At 48.2% G+C, this 14,116-nt stretch overlaps 1 long non-coding RNA gene and 1 pseudogene across 2 annotated transcripts in view; both read left to right on the top strand.

Moving 5' to 3' along the window:
* The window catches only part of LOC309869456 (cationic amino acid transporter 3 pseudogene), a 180,784-nt pseudogene that overhangs the window by 68,270 nt on the left and 98,398 nt on the right, over nucleotides 1-14,116 (top strand). The gene's annotated exons all lie outside the window — the stretch shown is intronic.
* Nucleotides 1-14,116, top strand: part of LOC309869465 — a 65,729-nt gene that overhangs the window by 39,519 nt on the left and 12,094 nt on the right. The gene's annotated exons all lie outside the window — the stretch shown is intronic.

Raw genomic sequence — 14,116 nt, 5'->3', positions numbered from 1 at the left:
TACAAGGGGTAAAGCATAGCTGTCACACAAAGTAGAATGTTGTCATAGGTAATATACAAATAGAGTGTCTTGGGAATTCAGAGTGGAGGATGATCAGTGTGGCTGGCACAGAAGTGAGAGTTGATGGTAAAATCCGAGAACACTTTATAGAGGAATGGCTATTGAGTTGGGATTTGCCACATCTGGGTGGCAGGGAGAGATTGTAGGCAGTGAGAACACCAGGATGAAAAGCACAGGAAAATGAAGCTGTTTTCAGAGCGCACTGATCAGGCTGTGTAGCTGGAGTCTTGGCTGTGTGAGGGGACAACAGAGCATGCAAAGGTAGTTTGGAAACCAGAGCTTTCCCCTGAGCACAGAGCACTTAGGGTATGAGCCCACTGTCATGCTGAAAATGGAATGCAGAAAAAGAATGTTGATACTTCTTTTTACAACTTCTGCATTCTTGGACTTTAAAGTTTCTCTACTGTTGTCTGCTTTAGTCGACCTGCTCAGAAAGTACACAGCTGAGAGCCACGTGTCCTGGGTTCTCGTCCTGTTTCCACCACTAAGTGACCTTGAACAAGGTGTTCAGTTTTTTTCTAGGCTCTGCTTCTTTATGTGTATCAGGAGAGGTCACAGCTGAATATTTCTCATGTTCCCTTTCCTTAAAAAATTCTAGGATTTCCTCTGGTTCTTCTGTCCTGTTATTCTCTTAACTAGGTCTCCATACTGCATATGATCCAAACCAGCATCCTGCCTACTTTTCACTACAACCCATTGTTGGAGCTGTAGAGGTTCAATAAATAACACCCGATCTCCCTCTCCTGTGTTTGGAACTTATTGATAATCATGACATCAGTGACATAGCTGATTAAACCATCAGCTGTAGATCTGCAGCTTACTTGGCTTGCTAATGTGTCATCACTGCCTTTGACAGTCTTCTCATCACAAGAAGTGCTGAGTATCCCTGGTCTACCACCACAGGAAAGAGTCTGTTTTATTAATTCTCCTGTATGAGCATGCTGGATTGTGTGTGTCCAGTGGGCAGGTTCATTGTGGACAAAAAAAGAAAACCAACAAAATATTGGAAGAAGCTAACCAGGTATGCTCAGTGTTATGTCTTCACTTCATTAAGCATTCATTAATCATTAATCATTCATTAATCATATCAAGGTCCCAGTGAGAGCCCTGTGGAGAGTGGACAGGAATAGTACTCTGCTCAGTGGTGCTCAAACCTCAGGGGATGCCATGACACCCAGAGGGCTTGTGGAGACAGATTGCTGGGCACCGTCCCCAGTGTTTGGAATTCAGGAGGTCCGGGTGGGGCCCAGAACTTGAACTTCTAACAAGTTCCCAGGTGATGCTGATACTGCTGGTCCAGGGACCACTCGTCGAAAACCAGAGCTCCAGCTAAAACTCTTCACGTGTAAAGCTGAAGTGAGGGAAACAAAGGCACCCTTTGTATACTCACCTTCATTTAATGAAGATTTAGATTAAAATACCATTGTTAATACTGTCATAGTGGGCAAATCGTAATGAATCATTTCATAATTATATGTATAGCAAATTCACACCATGTGCACTTAAATATCTTACAATTTTTATGTCAATTTTCCCTCAGTAATTATGAAATTTAAATAGCATATCACAGTTAACTGTGTCTTTCTCCCCCCCCCTTTCTTTTTTTTTTTTTTTTTGTTTTTTTTTTTTTTTTTTTTTTTTTGCTCCCGATTATAGACCCTAGGCAAGTAGTGTATCTTTTTCACTCCCAGAGCCTCCAGCCAGGAGCCAGGCATCTAATGAGCATTTAATAAACTCACGTTAAATTGAATTGAGACTGACGTATTTCCTTGGTTCAGAAAATTCTGCTTTTCTTCAGGCTAACAGTGTGCTCTTCCTTTAAAACTCTTTTCTGGAAGATGTCCTCAACAGACAGCATTTCTCTTTTATCCAGAAAGCTGCCTGCATCCAGCGTCTAAAACTTTGCCCAGGCATTTCTAGATTTGCCATTGGGTGGCTACGCTTGAATGCTGATGCCTGTCCTGTCTGTTCCATCCCTGTGGGAATAGATTCTACATTTTCTCTTGATCCAATAGTAAGAACAGTGTTGTTCATATAAAGAGCAACAGAGAAATTACATCTCTGGGGCAGGAGAATGCATGACATGACCCGCCCTGGCCCTGCTCCATCTCTTGCCATAGAATGTGGGGAGGGGATGGAAGGAGTGAAATCGATAGAAGGCCCAACCAGCTCTACCTCATTCCAGGGAATCCCTAAAGATAGACTGGCTCCAGTGAGGGCCCAAGAGGCATCCTTCTCGATGCAGTCAGTTTTATGTTTTGGTATAGGAGGGTCAGTGTTTTTCTACTGTAATTATACATGAGCCTGACCTGGGAGGGAGAGAGGGAAGATACTTTTTTACTTGGTGGATTTCTCATCTTCCCAAAGGATGCAGGTGGCTCCAGGGAAGCCTGCCAGAGGCAAGATTCCCCATATACTTACCCATTCATTTAGATGCTTTTTTGAGGGACTGGTACAAAAACCTTCTGAAAGCACCTACAATTCTTTGGGGAGAGAGAATTGATACCCTTACATGGGGAGGAAAATGGACTGAAATAGGAGGATTCATAACTGGATTGAAATTGAGGCATTGTTATTCTGGAAGAGAAGGTATGAGTTGAAACTGAGAAAGAGGTATTTATCAAGAAACACTCCTGGAGAAGGTTGTCTATGGAGGAATTTGGGAAATAAAAGACAGGTGTGCTGGAAAAGAAATGGGACAGTAATTCTAGGCACATGGAACTTTAAGAGTCGTGAAAGAATGAGACTCTTATGAAGCATGTGTTTATACATTTGAAGGGAATTTAAGAACCCGGTTTGTATTATGTGTTGCATATTGTGCCACAGAGTGACATTCTTGAATCAGGAAGTGATAAGATAGGATTCTCATTGTCACTAGAAGATAGAGAGAAGGGTGTGGACAGATGTCCTCTTCCTGGGCGACAGTTGTAGCACCTGCTGCAGTCATCTATAACGTGCTCTTCAAAGTGTGGTCCGTGGACCAGCAGCCAGGAAGTCCCCTGGGAACTTCTTAGAAATGCAGACTCCTAGGCCCCTATGCAACGTGCTGAATCAGAATCTGCATTTTTAACAGGCTCCAAGTGATTTGTAAGGTCTTTTAGGTTTGAGAAATACCGACTGGTATCTGGCCTCAGATGGGCACTATGGAAGGTGTGAGAACTTTGGAACTGGGAACACAAGAGGAGGGGTCTACGCTGGGGAGTTGAATTTGGGGAAGAGGGAGAAGTGTGGGGTTTGACTGCCTGCCTGTGTCCAGGACTCCCATAACAGTCACTATGGCAGGGTTTAGCACTCTGCCCACTGTGGGTAAAAAGCCTGTGGTGCCCTCAATCATGTCTGCTTGGTTCTCAGGTCTCCTCTGGGGCAAACATTGGGTGGGTGGTGACTGCTGCCAATTCTATTTCCCCTCCTTCATATGATGGCCTGAAAGGGCCTAGGGAGATCATATTAGTCATGCTCTGACTCAGAGTTGTACTGTCTCTTAATCAAATGAGTGATAACCTGATGATACTAATTGAGGAGGCTGTGGAGGTTGGGGGATGAAATATGAATTCTAACTATCTGTCCCAGAAATTAAGCAACTTTCATCTTTCAAAAGATTTCAGGAGAGACAAGATGTCTACATAAGGGGCTATACCATACTAGAGACAAAATTATTCTTTTTAAGGGATCATTGATGATTTTTAATCGGTTAATAACAAACTATATGAGATCAGTAATTCCAGACACCTGGATTAATGGGCAGTAGAACAATGTTACCAGGTGGGCATTGGAGAATTTTCTTTCCTTCTTTTAATTTTTTTTTGAAAGAGAGAAAACAAACAAGTTGGGGGAGAAGGGTCAGAGAGAGGGAGAAGCAGACCTCCCACTGAGCATGGAGCCCGATGTGGGTCTCAGTCCCAGGACCCCATGACCGTGACCTGAACCAAACCCAGTTGACTGAGCCACCCAGGTGCCTCCACTGGAGAATTTTCTTAGCCTTTCAAGGGTTTGTGTACCTCATCCCCAATAAGAAGAGGTCAGTATTAATAATAATAAACAATAAATAAATAAATAAATAAATAGAAAATAAATAAATAATAAATAATAATAAACAGAAGCCAGTATTAAAGGAAAATAGATGGAGATTGAACATAAGGAAGAATTTTCTGAGATCAGAGGGTGATGGGGGACATGGGAGGGCTCAGGCTCTGTGGCCTTGTGCATGGCTGTCTCACTTGGTTGTGGAATGCCTCTGATGGGCTCCTGCCCAGAAACAGGGAAATGGACACAGTGAATCTCAAAATCTTTGTTATCCCACAAATTATCTAGTCAACTTCTTAAATGAGAGAATGGGATGGATGTGTAGAGTATGTAGGTGGTGAAGCATGGGGGTGATGAATGACAGAAGAAAAAACACAGTCTTCTTAGAGCACTGAAATCTGCCACCAGTTCTCCTAACACTCCTAAAGAATATATTGAACATTAGGACTCAAACACACTTTGAGGGTTACTGGTCCTTCCTCTCTCCCTGTATTCATCTTGTGTCATAGGAGATTGTAAAAGCTCCTAAGGGCAAGGAACATCTCTCTCATGCATTACTTCTTCTATGTCCACAGCCCCAGAGTGGTGATGATGATTATATAGCTACAATTTGCTGAGTACTCCAAGCACTTTATGTAATCACCTATTTTATACAATGTTGAATGACATGAGTAGTGTTACGCTCATTCTACAAAAGCTGAAACTAAGGCTCAGAGAGGTTCAGTCATTTGTGCAAAGTGAATAGTAGTGAAGCTTGGATTTGTACAAAATTTGAGCAAAGTCTTGTACCTGCAACCTTTGAGCTATACTCTGCATGGAGTATCAGCTCAGTGAGGGCCTGCTGATCGCTGAAACTTGATGGCATAGAGGTAACTGAAAGACAGTGGATAATTTCCAATAATGAATAATGAGAAAACAATTTCTATGTGTTTTGTGGCATGTAGTCAGAGACATATTTGGTGACACATGCAGCTCATACTCAGATAATCTCTCCTGGGCCCCACCCTGTGGTCAGGAGCCTGGAAAGGGGACAATACTGGGCACATATCATCATAAATTTCCTCATTGAAAGTCATGTGTGTGCCAACTATGTGGACATTTTTGTTTGAAATTTGAGTAGAAATGTGCATCAAGGAGTGGGGTATGTTTCTCTTCGTATGTCTATAGACATGAGCATATTTTTAGACTTAGTGGGTATCATGAGTGTGTGTGTGTGTGTGTGTGTGTGTGTGTGTGTAGATGTGTGTATGTGTGTGTGTGTGCAGGTACACAAACCCTGAAGGTTTCAACCAGCACTAAGGAACCAGGAGCCTTCCAACCCTGGCCATGCTTGGTGTGTTTCTCCCAAACCCTGATATTTATTTTCCATCACTTCTCAAGGAAACCCTAATAAGTTTCCTTCTGAGAAGTTTATGGCTAAGATGCTGGGTTGCTATGGAGCCCTAACCATTTGCTACAGTTAGAAGAGGTTCATAGAGAAAGCGTAATAGCAGCCGCAAGGAAACCGCTCCTGTGTTTTACCCTTTAACTTCATACACAGCTGCAGTTACAGGCACACCCCCGACATGAACACCTCCTCTCCCCTACAACTTCCTCAGGGAAAGTCCTGGGAGAAGCCACTGTATTTACCTCTTCCCTTCCAAGTGGGACTCTCTCTTTGAGCCACACCAGGAAGAGGACAATTAAAAATTGTACTCATTAAGGAATAGAGTGGAGATTCTGAGAAACTGGTCATTTGTGGAGCTAATTTCATAAAATGCAGTGAGCTCTGACAGAAACAATGACAGTAAGAGGAGTTGAATGTCTCTGTTTCCTTCTTGAGAAACCTGAAACAAAGCTCCTAGAAGCAGGAGGCAGGACCTGCACGTGGTTTGAAGGCAGACACAGCCCAGGAAGCCCCTCCTCCACCTGCCCCCACCAGTGCTTGGCAGATTGTTTTGTGAGCGATTTTTATGACAAACTTTACTTTACATCCTACACTCTTGTCCAGAGAAGGAGGAAATATAGATATTTATGGACATCTTGTGTCAGAAGATCTAGGAAAATTGACTATGAAGATGGAAGGAGGAGGGGTGTCTCCTTTTCCCTGGGTATGCAAATTACTTAAGTTAATTTGTGTAGCATGTGCTTTTCTGTGCTTTGTGCTCTTCTCAGGAATGAGATTAAGAAATCCTTTCATTCTTGCTAAAGAACTCAGTTGGGATAAGAGGAGATGAAAGTTATATAGATGGAGACGTAATGGGTACCCTTTCTATTCTACTTTATTGCCCCTTCAGTAAGATCAGGTGCAAGAGAAGTGAGGAGATATGGACCCTGAGCTGGGACCCAGGTCCTGCCTCCTGTCTTCTGTATTCAAAGCCTCCAGATCCTGTAGTTTTATCTTAAGTTTCACGGATCCTTGCATTTCACTCTCTCATGATGAACAGAAATTTAATATCAAACGATGCCCAAAGTGAAGAAATCCTTCTCAGTAGCAATGCCTTTCCCTGGAATTCTGTCCTCCCAATCTCTGACTACTGAAATCATCAATCATCAATCAGTCTTCAAGGTCCACTATAAATGTTACCTCTGCCTACACCTTCCTGGATTATCTGCCTCTGAAGAAATTTATTTCCTTTGATCTCTCCTACTCCTTTGTGTCACTCTCACCATAGTGGTCTCTCTGCACTGTGTTCAGCAGTAGTTACCCTATATCTTCTCTTTCTCCCTCATTCACCTGTAAGCTTCTGGAGTGGGGAGACTGTGCCCTGTATATTTTTATATTCTCTCCATTCAGGTTAACACATACCTATAGAATTGCTAAATAACTTTCTTGTGTGGTATAAAATGGGGAAAGAGCCCATGAAGAGATGTATGGAAGGAGAGGTACTATAAAAACTGAGAAAGGATAATTACTGTGACTGTAGGTCTGCACATGATGCATTCAGGTATGGATCATCTTATTAGGAATATGTTATGTAGGATTTATTCCCACATAACATATTTAGTCATTGTTCATTCTTTCTTCCATTGAAATATAGAGCTTTTCCTAGAGGGATATAGACAATAAGCTAGAAAACAAATATAATGTTCAATAATTCCAGAGTGTGATAAACCCACAAAGGAAATCAACAGGGCCTCATGAACAAGAGTAACAGGGAATTTTGTTTAGACAGTAAGGCTAGGACCGTCCTTTATAGTCACTGTCATATATTTACCCTACTATGATTATGAGTTAATTCAGTTTCTAACCCGAAGAACAATAACAAGAAAATCAGAAGGAGAATAAAAGCCCTCCCACCAGGGTGTGTGTTTGTCAACCCAAGCTTAGAATTGGTTCCTTCTTTGGTCCAATTCCCAACCTCCCCACTGTTTTGTGAAGAGAGGAAGTCAGGGCCCTCCCCTTGCCTCAGGATGGACCCTGTCCCTTCTTCTCCAGCCTAGGAGTCTGCAGACAAAACAGGGATTAAGAGGTTTGGTCTTGCTGGAGACTTGGAGACAGATCAAGGTAGAGGCCTCTAAAATAATGCCCCAGGATGCGAGGAGCTGGGCAAGACATGGAGGCAGAAGTTCACAAAGAGACTAACTGTTGTCACAGAGACCCCCTCTCACCTCCCAGCACAGTCTCAGTGGGTTCTGGGCTCTGTTCTCTTTGGGGGAGCTGCTCAGTGCTTTTGGGCTTGACTTTAGAGACCACCTGACCCTGGTCATCCCTGGTTCCCTGCTCCAAGGCTGAAGCCAACCCAGGCTGTGAGGAGCAGACAGTCCCCCAGTATCCCAGCAGCCTCAGCTAACTCGTTCATTGCCTGGGTCTTCCTTCCCTTTCCTCTCCCACTCCTCCAGGGACAGGTTGGAAGTGCTCCTTTCAATCTCTTGCATAGCAGGGGTTCCATTCAGAAAGGCTTGGTGGGGGGGTTAAAGGTAAGAGGAATCTGAGACCTGAAGCTTTTACAGCCACTAACCGTCTCCTGACCCTGCTTCCTGTTGGGATAACATGTTTTGGGTGTGCAAACTATAGTTATACTAAGAAAGATTAGTAATTATGTGGGCTCAGGGTGCTGGCTGAAGTTTAAAGATGACTAGGTTGACTGCAGGGGCTCAGGAGCTTCAAGAGCCCACTTAGATTTTGCCAGAATGTGGACATTCAGGCTGATTGGTGAGGGGTCCGAGATCTGGGAGTCCTGGCTGAAAAGAAAATGTGTGGTATAGATGGGGTGGGGGAACAGTGACTAGGCTCTTGGGGGTGGGTGTCCTGGTGTCCTGAGCTGGGCTGGGTGGAAGTGGATGGAGAGGAGGACACCCCTTCAGCCTAGGGAGGACTCCAGGTTCAGGGTCTGAATTAGAATACACTCTCTCCAGGTGGCCCAGAGGGGAAGGGAGGAGAATTGGGAGGAGCCATTTCAGACTAGTCCAGCCTCATTTCTCCGCCTCACCCTCCCTTACCAACCTAACCACAGCTCCTCAGTGGGCCATTTCACACTTACTACACACCTGCTGTGTGCACAGAGCTCCAAAGTGTTCTCCTGCCATTCACACTCTGGTAACCAAGCACGGCCTTCCCCTTGCAGGCCAGGCAGATACTCAGACTCCTGGGCACCTGGGTTGACCCTCAGGTCCAGAAGTCCCCTCTGAAGCCTGGGATCTGACACCAAGTATTTGGGACATACCAGAGGAAGCTGAAGAAGTGGGAGCGAAGGGGAAGGTTGGGAAAGAGCCCCACAATTTCTGTGGACAGTCTGGTACCTTACAGCAGGGAGAAGGATTAAAGCCCGAGGAGAGAAAGAACTTCTGGGGAGCAGACAGTGCTGCTTGTTTTCTGAAGCAGAAATCCTGGGCCTGATATAGGGAGGGACAGCATGAAGGGACCCACAGAGGGAGATCTTCTCCCCAGGAGTGCTGGGGTTCAGAAAGATGTGGCGGGGGGAGAGAGACTGCACAGAGCAAACAGGCAGAAAATGAGGAGAGACTCTGGGGGGATCTTTGGCTTCCACGTGGAGTTTCTAGTCCTGCTCTGCACACACAGGGTCATTACTAACCACGAGCCCTCTGCTGGGCTCTCCGCTGTCAGTGATCTGTTGGGAGAAAAGAGGCACAGGGTCTTTCTCTTCTGCAAACCTGCGCTGGGAGTGAGGGGGAGTCTCCCTCCACCCAGAGTGCAGGCTGAGGTGGTGGGATCACCTGATGGGGAACAGTCACCGTTTGTCTCTGTCCTCTCCTGATACAGAGTGGTTTTGGGGTGACCAGGTCATCAGGCCATTTGGAGGCCCTAGGGCTGCCCAGGGTCCCATTGGACCTGGGGTGGAGACAAGGTATGGGGGGGCTGCCCCCCCCATGCCACTCAAGAGGAAGCTGCGCTTGCTGTAGTGGGTGGGGCTTCCTCATGTGGGAAGGAAGTACCGCAGGTATTCCTCTGGTTATCCTGTTCCTCTGCACACTCCTGCCCATCACTTTACTGATGGAGAGATGTCTCTTCAGTCCTCCTTAACACGTGACTGGACTTGGTCTGCTTGCAGGAAGAGAGGAGGGAGGGCAGGCAGAGGGCAGGAGGAGGAAGCATGGGGCAAATGCCCTGCATATGAAGAGGCAAAGGCAGGATTTGAATTCAGGTCCTTGGCTTCTGAGCTCTTGGTTTTTCCCTCACACCAAGGGCAGAAGGCCTTACTCTTCTCTGTGTCTGCCTCAGCTGCAGGCCTAGGGGTGTGAGTGAGCTGGGGGTGGCAGGTAGTTGCTCTGAAGTGTTTGTTCTGAGTTATTTGTGCAGGTGGCACTCCCACAGTGTGGGTCACAGTCCTAGAGACCCTCATGGCAGGAGGGGTGATAAAGCAGAGGAGCTCCGGTGTGGGCCACAAAACTGGAAATAGCGTTCCTGTGGGTGTCCCTGCTTTCTCCTGGACATTCTAGATCTCTAGGTTCTAGGGGACTGGGCTCTGGATCCTTAGAAGAAAGGACTAGAGTGGTGTGTATGTGTACACAAGTGCGTTTGATGAGTGTGTGAGAGTGTGTAAGTCTGGGTGTGCATGCCTGTCTGTTAATGAGTTTGTGAGTATGTGTCTTTGTGTTGCATATACATGAGAAAATTTGTGCTGTGTAGGTGTGTATATGTGTATAATTTGAGGGTATGTGTCTGTGGGTATGTATGAGTGTGAATGTGTGTGTCTATGTGTGTGCGTGTGCTGTCCTAGGGGAGCTTGAAGACCCATAGTGGCAGATGTCTTGGATTTGTGGAAATTTCCAGCAGGTTCCAGGCTGTTGTATAGTTTGGGAGGATGGGGGAGGCCAGGAGAGGAAGGCTGATAGTGCTGGGGTGTGGGGGATGGGGACCCTGAGCAGTGGGTGTCTCTGTCCTGCCAGGCACAGGGGGATGGCATCAGTGTCCAGGGTCAGAGGCTGGGTGGAGACATTGGTCCCGAGGCCTGCTCTCAGGGTTGCATTACAAGAGCTCAGAGACTCTGCTCTGACCAGAGAGGGCCCTAAAAAGGCGGGGCCAAGATGGGAGGGAGGCCAGACAGTGGAGGGTTCAGGCTTGCTTTCCCAGCCCCATTCCCAGGAACTGGGTTGATGTAACCAGGCTGCAGTTCCTAACTCTTGGCTCTACCATTCTGCCAGAGAGTCCCCAGAAGTCCCTGTGTGCCCCCTGCTGAGGCTGGCATGACCAGAGTCACACTGAAAACCAATGTCTCTAGTTCGTTCTACCCAGGCAGGTGCAGAACAAGTCCTTGTCTTCTGGAAGCTTCTGGTGAGGCCATGTGTGCATTCTTACTGAAGGTCACAGCAACTGAGGCTGTCAGACCCCTTGTGCTGGGAAGTTCTGGCTGAGTCTAGCTCAGTTACATTTGTGGCACTTCCTGCTCCATGAGGATGAATTCAGCACCCCCAGCATGGAAGGGGTTTCTTCTGGATGGGAAGTGGGTCAGAGTGTAGGGACACTTAGAGGATGTGGGGTAAAGCCTGGTGGGTCACAGATGGTCAGACCTTTCCTGGGCAGGAGGGCAGTGATCAGCAGGACATTCAGAGAAGATTCAGAGAAGAGAGCTCAGAGACCACCCGTTTTCCCTCTGGTACCCCTGTCACCCCAGACAGTGCCAGGGGAACTGGAAACAGGGATGTGGTAGGAGGGAGCAGATGAGAAAGGGGAGAGGGCTTCCCTGTCTACAGAGGGAAGGAGCCTCTGGAAACACAGGGCAAAGAGCAAATGATGAATGAGGAAAAGTTCCTCCAGCAGCTCAGGAAGTCGGAGGAGATGGTCGGGGCAGTGGGGCTCTGAGGAGCAGAGGGATGTGACCCGAGGGTGGGTGTGTGCAGAGCACGGTGTGTGTGGCCTACATGTCTGTGCTCCATGGTTGACAGTCCTCTGTGCCCCAGTTCTGGGTGTAAGCATATGTCACGTGGGGAAGCGAGATCTCTGACGTGGGTGTTTAACCCAGGGCTGTGAGCTGGCATCCCACTGGGCTCTACAAAGGATGCTTTCTTTGAGAAGCCGAGGTCAGCACCAATGGGAAGACCCTGGACTGGGAAACAAGAATGTGTGGGCTTCAGCTCTGGCTCTATTTCTCAGCTGGGTCCCTGTGAGGCATCACCTCTGGGAGCTGGGATGTTACCTGCAGTCCAAGCATAAAGGGAAAGCCAAGTGACCCTTCTGTGCCAGCAGCCCCAGGGCTGGGGACCAGAAAAGGGAAGGGGGCTGGAGCAGGGGATGGCATTGCAGGGCCCAAAAGGAATAAGGGATACCACTGGGAAGCGTCGCGGGAGGGGATTCCCACATTCAGAAATTCTTGCAGGAGCCCCAGACCCCCAGCCTGGGCAGCCCAGCCCTGTCTCAGGGCCCAGGGCTGGCTCTGCAGGGAGCAATGTTCTCTGCCACCCTCTTGTGGCCGCTGAACCCTTCACAGGTCACTGCTGAGAAGCTTCCCTGGAGTCCTTGTCCCTTGCCCCCTGGTGGAAATTGCATTTATCAGGAAAAGAGATCTTTGGCCTCTAAAGTCCATCTTTCCCCCAATCTCCTCTCGTTTCTGGAGGCATCAGCATCTCCTGAAGGCTGGGAACGTCTTCCTGACATTTCACCCTCTTTGGCATTGCCCGAAGTATTAAGTTGTGATTTGGGGGATATGCAGTGGAGACAAAGGGTTGAGATGAAGACATTGAGCCCAGAGCAATTTCTCTTCCCCTGGGATCCATCTACAACCGCAGCTCCCAGGGTCTTAGAGATTTTTGAAAGAAAGACAGTAGGGCTACTAACACTCCCGGAGAGAATGGGTCTGGAGCAGACCGGGCATTATGAGTCTAGGCTTCTGTGAACTTGCACCTGAGCTCAGTCCATCAGCCTCAGAGGAGATGGGTTCATAGGAGCCAGTGGGTAGGAGACAGGGATGCTGGAGGGAGATGGCCTGTGTGACAGGTGCTGGCAGGATTCCTTATCTCCAGCTCTGGAGTCCCCTCCCCCATCCAGGCTGCCCTTGGCCCCTCCTTCTAATGTTCAGTGCTCATTAGAGCACTCATTAGAGTGCTCATTAGTGCTCCCCAACATGTTGTTGGGGAGACACTTGGGGGACCAAGCTGTATTGGATGGGCAAGGAGGGGGGAGAGGGTGAGGGATGGACAATAGGTAATGAGGGAGGAGGAGGGGTGGGATGACTGGGATTTCAACAGGGGTCCCTTGATCACTGAGGTGTTGGGAAGGCGTGGCAGGGGACACTGTCCTGGGGACAGATACTGAAGGGCTGAGGGTGAGTCATTGGGGTGGGAAGGATATGGAAAGGGATTGAGTTCCACGGATATTGGGGCTTATTTTGGGACATCTGGTGAAACAGGACCAATAACTTTATGTGGAGCTTCCTGTGGACCAGGAAGTGTTGGTTACATGTGCCATGAGAGGATACGGGAGGGACACACATACTTTCTGTTCCCCTTCCTGTACTTGCAGACCTGTCACAGCTCCTCCCATATATGCCTGTCTGAGGGGTGCAAGGAGCCGCTGGGCAGTTCTCCTGTGCGATGCAGAGGCAGAGCTCCCAGGAGGGACATGTGTCTCTGCAGTTATAGAGAATTTTCTGTGAGGAGCAGAATGCTACAGTCCTCAGTCAGCTGTCTACCGCCCACACCCAGAGCTGCCATGCGAGTCCCCTCTGTGCCCTATATGCCAGCCCAGCCCTGGATTCATGGGGTGATGTGTGGGTGAGGCAGAGAAGGGGAGTGATGGACAAAGGGACAGGGAAAGAAAGGCTCAGTGAATTCATGCCTAGACCAGAGGATGAGAAAATTAAGACAGAGCCAGTCCATGTCCCTGGAGAGTCCAAAACATCCATAAACAGTCAACAGTGAGTAGTGTAGTGGAGATACTGGGAGACAGAGCCAGAGACAGGACAGGGGGAAGAGAGGAGTCTCCAGAAAACAGAGCAAAAGATCCAAGACAGATGCAGAGATATGCAAGGTTAATGGTAGCGGAGACAGACGGGGACTCAGAGGCACAGGTTGGATGCAGGCTCAGGGGTGAGAAAGCCATGGACCCAGAGCCCAAGACAGATCATGGACATGGGCCCGAGTGAGGAGACAGCCAGAGAAGTGTGCACAGAAAGGAAGGGAGATGGAGGCAGAGAAGGGAAAGGAGGAGGTGGGGGCAGCAGGGGAGGCAGGGAGAAGGGGCAGGTAGAGGTGGCAGAGGTGGGGTGCAGGGTCTGGGTCCAGGGTTCTGCTGACCTCTCGGGACCTGGGACCCTGGAGGGAAGAGAGGCTCCTGTGTGGGGGAGGGGGTAGGGACATGTGTGTGCACACTTGTGAGGAACCCAGTTGTTCAGAGCTCTAGGTGCTCTGGCCACAAGGCCAGAGTCCTCTGGTGCTGAAGGGACCCCATATCCTCACCTTCTGCAGCCCCTGCTCTGATCAGTGGATGGGTGAGGGGAGAGAAACCAGATGCAGGTTGGAGAGAGACCATCCTGGGAAAGAAATGGCAGAGCCCAGACTGAGATCAGAGGGAGAGAAGCTGAGAGTGAGGAAGGAAGCAGAGAAAGGAGCAGAGGACACAGAGGGACCGAGGTGGGGAAGGACACTGCTGGGGGCA

This window comes from Mustela nivalis (assembly GCF_964662115.1).
Source record: "Mustela nivalis genome assembly, chromosome: 7".
Lineage (NCBI taxonomy): Eukaryota > Metazoa > Chordata > Mammalia > Carnivora > Mustelidae > Mustela > Mustela nivalis.
This window is presented reverse-complemented; position numbering and strand designations above follow the sequence as displayed.